At 44.4% G+C, this 16,825-nt stretch overlaps 1 protein-coding gene across 3 annotated transcripts in view; it reads left to right on the plus strand.

Moving 5' to 3' along the window:
- The window catches only part of LOC126278966 (guanylate cyclase 32E), an 829,856-nt gene that overhangs the window by 758,881 nt on the left and 54,150 nt on the right, over positions 1–16,825 (plus strand). The gene's annotated exons all lie outside the window — the stretch shown is intronic.

A 16,825-nucleotide genomic window follows, 5' to 3' on the forward strand; every position in this document is an offset into this window, starting at 1 on the left:
ATTTCAAATACGTCTCAAGCGAAATACTTTTTTATTTGCTAAGATGAGGTTGCATAATGGGTTCTTTTGCCTGACAGCGGCGGAATCCCCCGATGTAACTAGCTGGCAGCGATGGTTCGTATTTGCCGATTTGTATAGCAATGAGTCGCCAGCGATGCGCCGCAGAGCAACTCCATCAATCTCGTTTAGGTCGCACCTCACTGGACCGGCTTTGGCCAATTACTCGCCGAATGGGTGCTTTTCTAAAGCTAATAAATGAGGAATTTATTGACACGCCCTAGATTGAACTCTATCGGCGTCCTTCCTGCCATACCGAATTTCCGACGAGCCTTTTGACGGCAATCTATGGACTGGTAAAATCTCTCCCACACTGAATCGACAAACAATTTACATCCGGAGATTATTAATGTTGTTCATCGTACGCCCGCTGCTATTACTACAGTGCTATCTACAAACGTCATTAACTTAATTTTAACTCTAAAGCAAAACGCTCTAATTATTAGTGATTTGTCAATTTTAAAAACTGAAATAACTACAATCTATCAGCTCAGTCATAAAATTCATAGTTTCTCAATTACTTACAACTGTAACCACGAAGTCTATATTGCAACAGCGTTATTCCAAAGAAGATTTAATGGGTTGGTATCAACTACACGAACGAACAGGCCAAACAAGCGCCAAAACGGGAGGGCGAATATGAAAAAAGGTCTCACGTGCCCCTTGATCATACTTGCATTCCAAATTACATACCATAAATTAAAGAAATAAATAAAATAAATTCTGTTATTAAAATAAGGCGTAGAGGTGGAAGAAAACGTAGTCATAAGTGTACTTGTTATCAAGCTAAGTTCTAGTAGTATCATAAGAAGTCTTATGGTTGAATGAAGTGTCTTTTTCGATGCATTTGACCTTGTAGAAGATGTCGGTACGGAGACAGGGTTTAGTAACCGTGATGTCATCATTGCGACGATTGCTAATAAATCAGTCAAGAAAGCTGGAAGAGTAATTTTGCTAGAAATAGCAGATATACCAGTGGTAGCATCCTACTTAAGCAGTGAATGGACATAATTTAATTCCTATATGATGGACGATGAGGAACTATGGGAGAAATTGGAACGGATTGTAAACCGCACTCTGGACAAGTATGTGACGAGTGGTTTTATAACAAAATTTGGAAAATGCTGAGGAAGCAGAAACTTGGACCCTCGGTTCAAAGAAGAACGCGCAGATGGCGGCAGGTAAAACTTACTAGAAATTCGTGCGTCCGTAAAATATCGAGCCATTTCGCAGAGAACCCGAGAAAATTGTTCTCTTACGAAATATCACTAAGAGGGCCGAAGACGTCCATGCAGTCACTCATTGACCACATTGATTTGTCAATAGAAGTCAGCAAAAGGAAAACTGAAGTTTTAAATTTCGCGTTGAAGAAATCGATCACTGAAGAGGATCGTACAAACATACCGTCGTTTGAGTGACGCCCAGATTCCAGTACGGAGGACACAGAAATAGACATCCCTGGTATAGAGGACGCCCTGAAAGATTTGAAAAAAAATAAGGTGCCTAGTTCGGATGGAATCCGAATTCGGTTTTATAGAGAGTACGGAAATGAACAGTTACGTAGCCTTCATTTATCACGAATCTCTTACTCAGCGAAAAGTCTCAAGCGACTGGGAAAAAAAGGCATGTGGTTCCTGTCTACAACAACGGTAAAACGGACCAGCAAAATGACAGACCAGCATCCTTACCTGTTTGCTGCAGAATTCTTGAACATGTTCTCAGTTTCAATGTAGTAAATACCTTGAGACGGAAAGCTTCTGTGCCGGCCGGAGTGGCCGTGCGTTTCTAGGCGCTACAGTCTGGAACCGCGAGACCGCTACGGTCGCAGGTTCTAATCCTACCTCGGGCATGGATGTGTGTGACGTCCTTAGGTTGGTTAGGTCTAAGTAGTTCTAAGTTCTAGGGGACTGATGACCTCAGAAGTTGAGCCTCATAGTGCTCAGAGCCTTTGAACCAACTTTTGAAAGTTTCTGTCCACAGATATCAAGGATTTAGAGATCATAGCTCGTGTGTAACTGAACTTGCCCTTTTCCCAGATGGTATCCTGCGAACCGAGGGTGAAAGGCAAGAGGCACATTCTACATTCCTAGATTTCCGGAAAACATTTGACAAGCTGCGCCACTGCAGACTGTTAACGAAGGTACGAGCAGGTGGAATAGGCTCCCAGCTATAGGAGAGCCTCCAAGACTTCTACAGTATTAGAATCCAGAACCATCTTCAGCAGCAGTGCTCGTCATTGTCAAAATTAAAGTCGCCAAGATTATTTCCTACTGCGAGCGAGATATAGGCTAAAAAAGTGGCGTGAATTCAACAACTGGCTTTTGTGTATGTCGAAAAAGCGTTTGTTGGTGTTGACAGTAAAAACTGCGGAAAAGAATGTGGGAAAGAAGCCGTTCCAGGTACCTCACCCAAGTGTTTCAATGTAATATTAATACCTGAACCATCGAGGACACTGTAGCGTGGCAGGTAGGTGTATTCCACGACCCGTTCCGCTTCATTCCACCTTAGTGGTGATTACTGAATATTCTGGTTGTATGTGACTGATTTCATGAGCTAACGTAAGCTTGAATTACGAACCACTGGAGGGTGTATGCGCGGAAGCACTGAGAGGTAACATGTCTTACTTTCCGGTGTTGCGCCACATAGCTGTCCGGAAGCTTCTAGACGCGAGGTCAGAGTAATATTGCCACTGGTTCAGAAGGCTAACACGAAGATTTCTTGCGAGAACACGCTACCCTGCAATTATGAGAACGTCCGTTTTACACGAGCGCTAGAAAGATACGAATAATGTGCGAAGCTTTTTCCTGCGCTTACAAGCGTTCTTCTAGAAAATGGAGAGGAGAACGTGCATCGATACCATTATTAAGCTCTCTAGGTACGTATACGAGAAGATCTAGTCAAAATAGTTGTTAATGCTTCCTGAACATAGGGTCTTCGCGGAGAAGGGGTTGTGACTGGGTGTTCAGTAGAAGCCTGTGTGAGTGCACGATAAAAACAACACAGTATCTGAGAGAGATATGATAGAGCTAGACACTACGAGAGCAGTATGGAAGTTACCATACTCTTCTGTGTCCCGTCATGCTATATTGTGGCGAGGACAGCTTCAGCATCGCCGAATCTTACCACCAGCACCTACAACACCATCCGTTGGTGTTACAGATGATGTTGCTGCTTCACAACTTGCTTCATATCTCTCCTACGTCTACGTCGTGCTAGTACCTCATGTTTCCATTTTTCTGACAATAATACTAAAATCACTGCGGCCGCTGGGTCGCAATACGTAACATTCTGTTCTGAAATGCTCAGATGGTGAGATTTCGCTAGTCGTGAAACGACGTGTAAGACACGCGTGACAGGGCGAAGAGCTGTGCTCCCGGTTTGGTACAAGACACAATTGTAATTGGGCAAGTCAGCTGAGCGATACGTAGTGCTTGAGGTGGAGGTCCAATACGACGCTATCTGGACAGCAGCAAAAAGGTGTGGCTAGGCACCTTACTCAATCGGACCACCACACGTGATGAAGCACACTAAGGTGCAATGGGATATCTGTTATTGTAAGTTAAGGAGGAATACATCATGTCTACATCGGTACTTCACATCTACATAAACTACCTGATAAGAACCTGGAAATGTTCCTTCGGAAGTTAGATTAGGAAGTCAACAATACACGAACTCCATATTACAACAAATAAGGAGGAACACCGTCTGGATAGCCTTTCTACACTACTGGCCATTAAAATTGCTACACCAAGAAGAAATGCAGATGATGTACTGGTATTCATTGGACAAATATACACTCCTGGAAATGGAAAAAAGAACACATTGACACCGGTGTGTCAGACCCACCATACTCGTACTTGCTCCGGACACTGCGAGAGGGCTGTACAAGCAATGATCACACGCACGGCACAGCGGACACACCAGAAACCGCGGTGTTGGCCGTCGAATGGCGCTAGCTGCGCAGCATTTGTGCACCGCCGTCGTCAGTGTCAGCCAGTCTGCCGTGGCATACGGAGCTCCATCGCAGTCTTTAACACTGGTAGCATGCCGCGACAGCGTGGACGTGAACCGTATGTGCAGTTGACGGACTTTGAGCGAGGGCGTATACTGGGCATGCGGGAGGCCGGGTGGACGTACCGCCGAATTGCTCAACACGTGGGGCGTGAGGTCTCCACAGTACATCGATGTTGTCGCCAGTGGTCGGCGGAAGGTGCACGTGCCCGTCGACCTGGGACCGGACCGCAGCGACGCACGGATGCACGCCAAGACCGTAGGATCCTACGCAGTGCCGTAGGGGACCGCACCGCCACTTCCCAGCAAATTAGGGACACTGTTGCTCCTGGGGTATCGGCGAGGACCATTCGCAACCGTCTCCATGAAGCTGGGCTACGGTCCCACACACCGTTAGGCCGTCTTCCGCTCACGCCCCAACATCGTGCAGCACGCGTCCAATGGTGTCGCGACAGGCGTGAATGGAGGGACGAATGGAGACGTGTCGTCTTCAGCGATGAGAGTCGCTTCTGCCTTGGTGCCAATGATGGTCGAATGCGTGTTTGGCGCCGTGCAGGTGAGCGCCACAATCAGGACTGCATACGACCGAGGCACACAGGGCCAACATCCGGCATCATGGTGTGGGGAGCGCTCTCCTACACTGGCCGTACACCTCTGGTGATCGTCAAGGGGACACTGAATAGTGCACGGTACATCCAAACCGTCATCGAACCCATCATTCTACCATTCCTAGACCGGCAAGGGAACTTGCTGTTCCAACAGGACAATGCACGTTCGCATGTATCCCGTGCCACCCAACGTGCTCTAGAAGGTGTAAGTCAACTACCCTGGCCAGCAAGATCTCCGGATCTGTCCCCCATTGATCATGTGTGGGACTGGATGAAGCGTCTTCTCACGCGGTCTGCACGTCCAGCACGAACGCTGGTCCAACTGAGGCGCCAGGTGGAAATGGCATGGCAAGCCGTTCCACAGGACTACATCCAGCATCTCTACGATCGTCTCCATGGGAGAATAGCAGCCTGCATTGCTGCGAAAGGTGGATATACACTGTACTAGTGCCGACATTGTACATGCTCTGTTGCCTGTGTCTATGTGCCTGTGGTTCTGTCAGTGTGATCATGTAATGTATCTGACCCCAGGAATGTGTCAATAAAGTTTCCCTTTCCTGGGACAATGAATTCACGGTGTTCTTATTTCAATTTCCAGGAGTGTATTATACTAGAAATGACATGTGATTACATTTTCACGCAATTTGGGTGCATAGATCCTGAGAAATCATTACCCAGAACAACCACCTCCGGCCGTAATAACGGCCTTGATACGCCTGGGCATTGAGTCAAACCGAGCTTGGATGCGTGTACACGTACAGCTGCCCATGCAGCTTCAACACGATACCACAGTTCATCAAGAGTAGTGACTGGCGTATTGTGACGAGCCAGTTCTCGGCCACCATTCACCAGACGTTTTCAGTTGGTGAGAGATCTGGAGAATGTGCTGGCCAGGGCAGCAGTTTTCTGTATCCAGAAAGGCCCCTACAGGACCTGCAACATCCGATCGTGCATAATCCTGCTGAAATGTAGGGTTTCGCAGCGATCCAATGAAGGATAGAGCCAGGGGTCGTAACACATCTGAAATGTAACGTCCACTGTTCAAAGTGGCGTCAATGGGAAGAAGAGGTGACAGAGACGTATAACCAATGGCACCCCATACCATCACGCCAGGTGATACGCCAGTATGGCGATGACGAATAACGCTTCAAATCTGCGTTCAGCGCGATGTCGCCAAACACGGATGCGACCATCATGATGCTGTAAACAGAACCTGTATTCATCCGAAAAAATGACGTTTTGCCATTCGTGCACCCAGGTTCGTCGTTGAGTACACCATCGCAGGCGCTCCTGTCTGTCATGCAGCGTCAAGGGTAACCGCAGCCATGGTCTCCGAGCTGATAGTCCATGCTGCTGCAAACGTCGTCGAACTATTCCTGCAGATGGTTGTTGTCTTGCAAACGTCCCCGTCTGTTGACTCAGGGATCGAAACGTGGCTGCACGATTCGTTACAGCCATGCGGATAAGATGCCTACCATCTTGACTGCTAGTGATACGACGCCGTTGCGATCCAGCACGGCGTTCCGTATTACCCTCCTGAACCCGCCGATTCCATATTCTGCTAACAGTCATTGGATCTCGACCAACGCGAGCAGCAATGTCGCGATACGATAAACCGCAATCGCGATAGGCTACAATCCGACTTTTATCAAAGTCGGAAACGTGATGGTACGCATTTCTCCTCCTTACACGAGGCATCACAACAACGTTTAATCAGGCAACGCCGGTCAACTGGTGTTTGTGTATGAGAAATCGGTTGGAAACTTTCCTCATGTCAGCACGTTGTAGGTGTCGCCAGCGGCGCCAACCTCTTGTGAATGCTCTGAAAACCTAATCATTTGCACATCACAGCATGTTCTTCCTGTCGGTTAAGTTTCGCGTCTGTAGCATATCATCTTCGTGATGTAGCAATTTTAATGGCCAGCAGTGTATGTTTATTTGGATTACAGGTTTAGACTCTCGTCAGAGATCACTCCAGTTACGTCATCAGAGAGAGGTTTCGGTCAAAACATTTTGGGCTGATGACGAACTTCGATTCGAAATAATTATACAAATGTGTGCAAAACTTAAGGACGAACGTAATTTTCGTATGACGTATCACTGCCAGATATCATATCTCAATGAAACTTACACCATACTTAGATAGAACTGCTAAAATATACTTAACGTAGTACAGAAGGTAATTGAAAGAAATAGGCAATGAGTGGAACAAAAATGACACTTCTATTCAAAGACAATTATTACACGAAGTCCCCGCGATTCATGAAGCTGCCCTGGACATTATGATGGAATGCGAAGGTTAATTCCTGTACTTCGAAAATAATCATATCTCTCCAAAATTGAAATTAATTTTATCTAGTTCGAGCGAGTATACCAGCAACCTTACGTGCAAATACAGCATATCTAACTTACGTTCGCGCTGTTATAATGTCACAGATTGTTTACGTTTCGTTTCAAGATTACTGGTGTATATGAGGACAACTGCGTAAAATTTTTAAATACTTCGTATACGCCACCTTCAAGATAAAATTGTGTATTGTACGCAGACCATTTGTATCTGATACTAAGATTAAAGCAATCACAACCACATCACATAGAAATGACTCGGGTTTAGGAATCTGCCTCTATTTCCTCTTTGTATTGGTTGCGATAGGTAAGAATACAAAAGTAACTGCATACGTACGAACTCCAATACTTCTAACCGGTCATATATATTATTTCTCAGTTTTTTCGGTATTCCATACATCGTCCAGTATTTCTTAATCAAAAATAATAACTGAGGCATCATTTTCAAGATTTAGTTCATCACTAATAACGAAAAATACGCTATTAGCTTAAAGTTACTGTATTCGTTAAAAAAACTTTATTTTTAAGACATTTTTATAAAGCTATTGTAGGAGATGCCATCTATTGACAATATGCTTAACTAATATTCACGACAAGAGTTGTAGTTGTTTAGATTTCTTACAGAAGTGGAGTACATCACGTGATATCGGTCATAAACGTCGATGTAAAGAATTTAGAAGTCGCCATCTATTGACAATTTAATTTTACTATTACGAACAACAGCCGGTGGAGTTGTTTACTTTCTTTGCGAAAGCATTATGTACTGCGTAAATAAACTGAATTACGTAAACATTCATCAAGAAAGGTAAGAACAGTTCAATTTTATAACTTGATTTATTCCACTTTTAACTGGTCATTACTTTACAGCATTTGCAACATTACGTTACACTTCTCCTAACCTTAGAACCATTACGAAATGTTTCGCAGTCCTATTAAACGGCGATTCTTTGTTCACAAAATTATGGTTCTCAAACAGTTAATGAATACGTCATTTCCAGTTTGTTACCTGGAGAGATTCCGTTCAACTTCAAGAAATAACTTTCAACTGCACCCTGTAGAATTTTTGAACTCTAAATCTGTCTGCTTTACTACTCCATCAATTACTTTTAAGGAAAAATACTATTATGTTTGTGGCGACGTCATTTATCCACTGCGCCAAAGACAGCGGGTGAAAGCTGCAGCAGATAGAAATTTATCTTTGACGTAGTCGGCTTGGTTACGAGTTGTTTATTCTTGTTAGTTTTTGATCTGTGCTTAAAAAATAAAAATGTTTTCTCATCTCATGAAAAAGCTGTTACTTCATAAAATATAAAGGCTCCCATAGTGGTGACCCCGACGTGATCGTAGCAGAAGCCTAAAGAAAATATATAAACCGACGAGAGTAATGAATTCAGAGACAAAAGCATGGGGCAGTGAAATCAAGATTGAAGAGTACAGTCTGTTCGACCAAGGATCGCGGTCCACGCCCTCTGATTCGCCACAAAATGGAACGACAGATGTTAACGCAAAAGATGGGAGCACCTACGCGCGACACGGAAATGTTAAGCTTTCCGCGTTCTGGCCGACGCCCCCAGCTTTGGTTTACGCAGGCTGAATGCATATTTCGGCAGCGTGGGGTGTCTAACAACATTGACAAATTTAATATAGTGGTTTCACATCTAAATTTAGAAGTGATAGAGCAAGTAGAAGAAACCTTGTCGCAACACAATTACTTTGTGCTAAAGGAAGCTCTCATACAGCATTATACGTTGTCACCAGATTTGCGACTACAAAAAATTTTCGCATGCGAAGATTTGGGCGACAAGACTCCGTCACAAGTACTCAAAGCCTTACGTACATTAGCCGGCCCGGAACGCCTACCTGAAGAGTCTTTTCGTCTAATATGGCTTCGTAAACTTCCTGCCAACATCCGTGCCGTCATTGCAGCACAAACAGACTTACCATTGCAATTCTTAGCAAAAAAGGCAGACGCCATCGCAAACACCTTAACCGAAGTTTCTGCGTGTTCCGAATCCAACTACAGCCAGGATAGAGGCCCAAGAACGCGTAGTGGTGATGGAATCTAACGGCAGTGAGCCAGGAACATGCAATAATACTTCCCAACAGCAGTGCTCATCGACCGAGCCCACCATACAGCAACTGGCAGCCCAACTGGCAAAACTCAACGTGCAAGTAAATTCACATCACCAGCATCTACGAAGTCGCAGTTGGAAAAGACGAAGAAATGCTATCCAACAGGATTTGACAGATCAATGGTGCTGGTACCACAGACGCTTCGGTAACACTGCTCGTCAATGGATTCAACCCTGCAGCTGCCCAAACTTAAAAGGGGGGCGTTAAAGGGCGCTAACGTTCGTCAACAACAACATAGGCGCCCGAGTCATGGCGTGATTCAAAGAGGTGAAAACGCCACGGTATCTGCAGTCAACCAATCACACCGATTGTTCGTGTTGGACTTCTCTTCAGGTGAGAAGTTTCTGATTGACACAGGTTCAGAAGTCAGTGTTTATCCAAGAAAGAGAGGTGATATACTCACGACAACAACGAAACATGTGCTGACTGCGGCAAACAGTTCCAGAATATCTACCTATGGTGAGAAACAGTTGGCATTGCTTCTGAATTCTAACTTCCATCCAAAATGGACTTTTGTGGTTGCTGATGTGCCGAGTCCTATAATTGAAGCGGACTTTTTACGGAACTACCGACTTATGCCCGACCTGGTTAACCGTCGTTTGGTGACAGTTCCCACAGAAGGGATATTGCCTACTGCGTCTTCCGCGTCGGTTCAAGTGCAGTGCGATGTGCCCGTGTCTTTCCGCACGAAGATTTTCGGCTCCTCTACCGCGTCATCCGCGTCGGGATATTGTGATACGATTTCGTACCCGCAACTAAGCGGGGCGCACACGTGTGCGTCACGCAAGAAGACACCCGGCAGTCGTAACGATTCGTATACTGTAGGCAATGCCAGAGCACTTTCGGAGGAATCACTTTTTCGTAAACTGCTTCAAGACTTTCCAGCACTTACCGAACCCGTCAACGCAACCAGGAAATGCAGACACAATACTCAACACCACATCAGCACGACACAAGGTCAACCCGTTGCCTTCCGCCCGCGGCGTCTGCTTCCAGAGAAGCTGCTCGCGACGCGAGCTGAGTTCGACAGACTTCTAAAAACAGGTATTGTAAGTAGGTCTGATAGTTCATGGGCATCTCCAATTCACATGGTCCGTAAAAAAGACAATTCATGGAGAGTATGTGGAGACTACAGGGCGCTCAACGCCCGCACGATTCCCGACCGCTACCCAGTACCCAATGTGACTGATTTTAACAGTACGATTAGCAATGCCAAAATATTTAGTGTGATTGATTGCGCCGAAGAATTTTCCCAGATTCCCATGGCTCCATCTGACATTAAAAAAACAGCAGTTATCACACCATTCGGTTTGTTTGAGTACAATTTTATGCCATTTGGCCTCAGAAACGCTGCCCAAACATGGCAAAGATTCATGCATGAGGTGCTTCGAGAATTAGCATTCGTATTTTGTTATATGGACGATATTTTAGTATTCTCTGGTTCTGTATATCAGCATGTCGAACATCTGCCGCAGCTTTTCCGCCGTCTGACAGAGTATGGCATAATTATTAACGAAACAAAGTGCACGTTTGGAAAACGCGAGGTTAAGTTCCTGGGATATTTGGTTTCAGCAGCAGGCCTGTCACCTTTGCCTGAGCGGGTTTGAAGCAGTACAACAGATGCCCCTTCCCACAACTTACAAAGGACTTCGCAGATTTTTAGGCATGCTCAACTATTACAGACGTCACTTACCTAAATTAGCTGCCGCCCAAGAGCCACTCACAACGTTACTTGCAGGTAAAAATACAACAGAAAATCGTAAAATACCATGGAGTCCAAATGCTGAAGCAGCTCTCCATGACTTAAAGAAATGTCTTTCTCGGGCAACACTACTGGGACAATCAAGATTGAGCGCTCCTTTAGCGCTCATGGTCGATGCGAGCCAAACGGCACTGGGTGCAGCGCTACAGCAAGAAGGTGATGGCAGATGGCAGCCGCTCGCATTTTTCTCTAAAAATCTGACTCGACAGCAGCGAAAATGGAGTGCTATTGACCGTGAGTTGCTTGCTATTTACTTAGCCATAAAGCATTTTCGCACGTCTGTCGAAGGGAGGCACTTTGCAATTTTTACCGATCACAAGCCGTTAATAGCTATATTTCAACGAGACACAGAGCTCAATTCACCACTTCACTGCAGGCAAGTCGAGTACATTGCACAGTTCACAACTGACGTGCGTCACATTTCAGGAAAAGACAACCTGGTCGCAGATTGCCTGTCTAGGAATTGTGCCAGTTTAAATTCAGTTCGTTGGACCGAGTTAGCGTCTAAACAACGAGAAGATCCTTTCTTGCGCCGTCTAATAGAGGAACAGAGAACTGCGCTGCACCTCAGATGTGTGTCTGTCCCAAATGTTCCAGACGTAATTTGGTGTGATGTAGCAAAAGGAAAGGAGCGACCTTACTTACCAGAACAATATCGTCGCGAGATTTATAATGCGCTACATAACCTATCACATCCAGGAGTACGAGCTACAGCCAAGTTAGATTCCTCCAAAGTAGTGTAGCCTGGAATACAAAAAGATTGTCGTGCATAGGCGCGTGCATGCCTAACACGCCAGCGTAATAAAATCTGCAGACATGTCTTTGCACCTATTGCTGACTTCCCGACGCCATCTGCAAGATTTTCACATATACATGTGGACATTGTGGGCCCGTTATCATGCTCTTCAGAACAACGCTATTTCCTCACAATCATTGATCGTTTTACCAGGTGGCCAGAAGTAGTTGTAATACAAGACATTTCTGCGGAGTCGGTTGCAAAAGCACTGTTGCATTCATGGTTCTCCAGGTTTGGCGTTCCGCAAAACATAACAACAGATCGCGGAAGGCAGTTTGAAAGCCAACTTTTACTACTGTGCGTGTGCAACCATCTACGCACCACAAGCTATCATCCATCTAGTAATGGAATGGTGGAACGATTACACCGCACGCTCAAAGCTGCATTAATGTGTAGTTCCACTTCATGGCCTGAAGCAGTACCGCTGGTCCTACTCGGATTGAGAACGGCCGTGAAGGAGGACTTACAATGCTCTTATGCAGAATTGGTTTATGGCGAGCAATTGAGGGTTCCTGGAGAATTTATCGTTCCAGCATCTACACGGCCGTTCGCCCCTGAGCTATGCACGCAATTCGCGAGACAACTCAGCGTTAGAATGAGAAACATCAAACCCACTAACCCTGTCAGACATGGAGACCGGAGAGTGTTTTTACATAAAGACCTGCAAGCAACGTCCCACGTGTGGCTTAGGGATGATACGGTGCGCCCGCCGCTTGTTCCGCCTTACTCTGGACCATACAGGGTAATCACAAGAGGAAGCCACAGCTTCAAAATCGATAAGGATGGTAAAGAAGAGACAGTCTCAATTGAGCTCCTTAAACCTGCTTACACTGAAGAGGGTACACTCCTTCCTCGGTCTGCAAAATCACCCTCAAACGTGGAGGCCAAAGAAACAGCAGATAGTCTCGCCGAGCCCTCTGTTTCAGAAGAGGACAACGAAGCAGCAAGTGCAGAACAGGAGCAGCCATTGCCTGCACCAGATGTTTTCACGAGAGCTGGTAGAAAAATCAAGTGCAAGTTTCCCCACATACCTGGTGCACCCGGTTTCAAAAGGAGGGGGGCTGATGTGGCGACGTCATTTATCCACTGCGCCAAAGACAGCGGGCGAAAGCTGCAGCTGATAGATATTTATCTTTGCCGTAGTCGGCTTGCTTACGAGTTGTTTATTCTTGTTAGTTTTTGATCTGTGCTTAAAAAATAAAAATGTTTTCTCATCTCATGAAAAAGCTGTTACTTCATAAAATATAAAGGATCCCACATGTTATTTTGAAATATTAATGCTAATATCCGATAATGAATCCTTTAAGATTACTGGTACCTCACTTAGGAGAGTACATTACCGTTGCTAAATTAACTCGATCCGATAAAACTGTACTCATACCACGCACTAACTTCAAACCTTCTGATCCGATCCTAGCATAGCTTTCCAAATGACAACACAACACTTCCAAATAAAAATAACCTTCGCTATGACCATTAAGGTCAAACGCTTCAAAGCGCAGGTTTTTTTGGCATGCACAGTTACACACGGCTCTTTCACAAATTCGCAGATTCAGTGACATTTATGTTAGGCCAACTAGTTTCACAGTGGTGGTGGGTGGTTGACTACAAGACGACTTGCGATCTGCCATATATCAAAGATAATTTCTGTTCGGTAATCTAACGTTTGTTTTGTTTAAAAAGCTTTAAGAGTATTGGCACAAAAAATTCGGAGACAGTGCTTTTCAGTACGCCCTCGTACTTCGCAGCTACAAAAATCCCTTTAGCTACGCGTATGCTTCAGCAGTTCTTAGTGAACGTTAAAGAGCGTATGACTTTTTTAACCTTTAAGTTACCGTCCAAAGGGTTTTCTCTAGTTGCCGAAAATTAAAACCGGCTTCTCAACTACTCATTTGTTTTAATCCTTCTGTCTACTAAGCAAAAATATACCTGAATGAGATTTTCACTCTGCAGCAGAGTGTGCGCCGATATGAAACTTCCTGGCAGATTAAAACTGTGTGCCCGACCGAGACTCGAACTCAAGACCTTTGACTTTCGCGGGCACATGCTCTACCAACTGAGCTACCGAAGCACGACTTACGCCCGGTACTTACAGCTTTACTTCTGCCAGTATCTCGTCTCATACCTTTCAAACTTTACAGTAGCTCTTCTGCGAACCTCTTCCCGAGTTCGAGTCTCGGTCGGGCACACAGTTTTAATCTGCCAGGAAGTTTCATATCAGCGCACACTCCGCTGCAGAGTGAAAATCTCGTTCTGGAAACATCCCCCAGGCTGTGGCTAAGCCATGTCTCCGCTATATCCTTTCTTTCAGGAGTGCTAGTTCTGCAAGGTTCGCAGAAGAGCTTCTGTAAAGTTTGGAAGGTAGGAGACGAGATACTGGCAGAAGTAAAGCTGTGAGTTCCGGACGTGAGTCGTGCTTCGGTAGCTCAGTTGGTAGAGCACTTGCCCTCGAATTCAAAGGTCCCGAGTTCGAGTCTCGGTCGGTCACACAGTTTTAATCTGTCAGGAAGTTTCAAAGATATACCTATTGGAGAGGCAACGATAAAATCCACAGACATACATTACTAGACCGGCAAAGGCACAGCTTTCACTATAGCCTGACCTTTGGCGAGGTAAGACGGCGGAGTCAGAAAGTTTGTGCATGCTACTACCAGGATTTTCTGAAACTACTTGTCGCTGTAAACTTTACGAGGTGGTCCAAACAAGTCAGCATTTGAGCAACATTTTCGAACTGGTTGAATTTAACAAATACATTGTAGAAACGTGTTATGAAAAGAACAGCAAGTTATATAATAACCACTTTTACATCAGACTGTAGTTTTTATTTATTTATTGTTCCGTGGGACCAAATTAAGGAGAAGTCTCATGGTCATGGAACGAGTCAATACATGAAATTATAACACGATATTAGAAACAGATAAAATGAAATATAAGAAAACATATAAGAGCACTCAAATGGGTGAACACAGTCGTCAATGACAAACCACACGTTCCGCTTATAGGAGCAAGTTTCCTAGCTAGCATACTATTCGCGGAAAATCCGAAGTTGACCAAAACTGGTTAAAAGAGTAACCAAGGTACCTCTGTTTATTAGATTTGTTAAACCTCTCAAAACATCCATAAATTATTGGAACACTGCCGACATTTTGGATAAGACAAACTTACTGTAATTATTTCGGCTTACGTACAGTACAAAAGCAAAAACACTTATGATGTTTCTGATTATGCTTGCTCTGAGAAATGTTTCTATCTTTCTTTCTTCCTTCTGCTGCACGAAAAATTACAGCCAAACACAACCCATGTATTGACAATTATGTCAGGCGACATAGTTACAGCAGTTTATCCCCATTTCATACCACAGTTATATCAGTAAATAAACAGTTGTTTACACGTCCTTTTCGGTCGCCGCCATGTTGCGATTCTGAAGTACCGAGCTCGTTAGCGTTTAACTAGAGAAACCACAGTGTCTTATAACTTCCTTTCTTTGCTTTTACTATCGACTACTCTGATGGGACGTATGTGTACATCATTCGCGTCAGGATCTGTGGTAATGGATGGAATAAGACCAGAAAATAGACCAATATATAGCAGTTCAGACAAACGAATACACTATGTACGTATGAGAGAACGAGTAACAGTCAGAGAAACAGCTCAAAATTTACTATTAAAGAACTAAACTGAAGAATGCACACCATGATCTCACAGTGCTGTTAAAAGAAACTAATACATGTTTAATAAATTTGCTTAACATAAAAAAGAATCGCTAATTACATATGACAAACTGATTAACACTCGAAGAAATGGTCCACAAATTTAATAATAAACAACTACACTACAAAACGCGAATTTATAATTTCACAAAGCTATTTCCGCAATTCATACATATAATTAATTTGCTTCATATCAAAACTAGTGTCAAATACTTCGGTTGTAGACTGAGTACCAGCCGGATTAAAAACACTAATGACATAAGCAATCGACTGCGAGATAAGTTGAATTATCTCCAGCCGGCACAAATTACATCATACTGGGGCGACATTTAGAATCTTTTTTGCCAACGTTAAGGATGACACAAAGCAGAAATAGTTTTGAATCTCCAATTAATACCGTGATAATGCTCTTCAGTGTGGCACAAGTACTTTTCTTGACAGAGTTCCACCACTGTTTTAATCACGGACGCTGTGGACAGGACTTTCACAGATTACATTTCTAAGGACACCAAAGTAAAAAAAGTACCGAAATTAATGAAGCATGTACAGCTACGTGGTGATGTGTGAGTGAAATTCAGAGTAAGGGAACTTCGAGAGCTTGTGTGTCAGTTCCGTTTTTGTTATATTAAGCTGCTGCCTATTTGTCGTATAGAGACTGAATAGATCCTCTTAGAGACATCTCGTCCACTTTTTTTTGGGAGGGGGGGGGGGAAGGGGGGCGCGGTGAATACCTCTCATTTACTCTGTTCCCGTTGATAGCGCCGATGAACTTGCCGATGACTCTGGAGACTCATTATGAATGATTATCAGTGCGTTTGGAAGACGCTTATGATTTTTTTTTACACCTACGGGCGTCGATGAGGGGACGTACTGAAGTCTGGTTTCATATGATCCGTTTCCATGTGAAACGCTTGCTATTAGCGAGCGCATATCTGCGTTTTGGATCCTCGGCGATTCTACTATACACTAAGATGACAAAGGTCATGGGATACCTTTTAATATGGTGTCGGATCTCCTTCTGCCCGGCTTAGTCAAGCAACTCGAAGTTGCATGGATACAACAAGTCGTTGGAAGTTCGCTACAGAAATAGTGAGCCATGCTGTCTCTACAGCAGTCCTAAATTGCGAAAGTGTTGTCGCTGCCGGATGATGCGTACTAAATGATCTCTCCATTCTGTTCCGTAAATGTTCGATTGGTTTCATGTTGAGCAATCTCGATGGCCAAATCTTTCGTTCGAATTGTCCAGAATGTTTTCCAAAACCAATCGCGAACAATTGTGGCCCGTTGATATGACGTCGTTGTTTGGGTACATGCAGTCTATGAACTGCTGTAAATAGTCTCAAAGTTGCCGAACATAATCATTTCAATCATTTCCAGTCAATGGTCGGTTCAGTCGGATCCG

This window comes from Schistocerca gregaria, chromosome 1 (assembly GCF_023897955.1).
Source record: "Schistocerca gregaria isolate iqSchGreg1 chromosome 1, iqSchGreg1.2, whole genome shotgun sequence".
NCBI classification, from domain to species: Eukaryota; Metazoa; Arthropoda; class Insecta; order Orthoptera; family Acrididae; genus Schistocerca; species Schistocerca gregaria.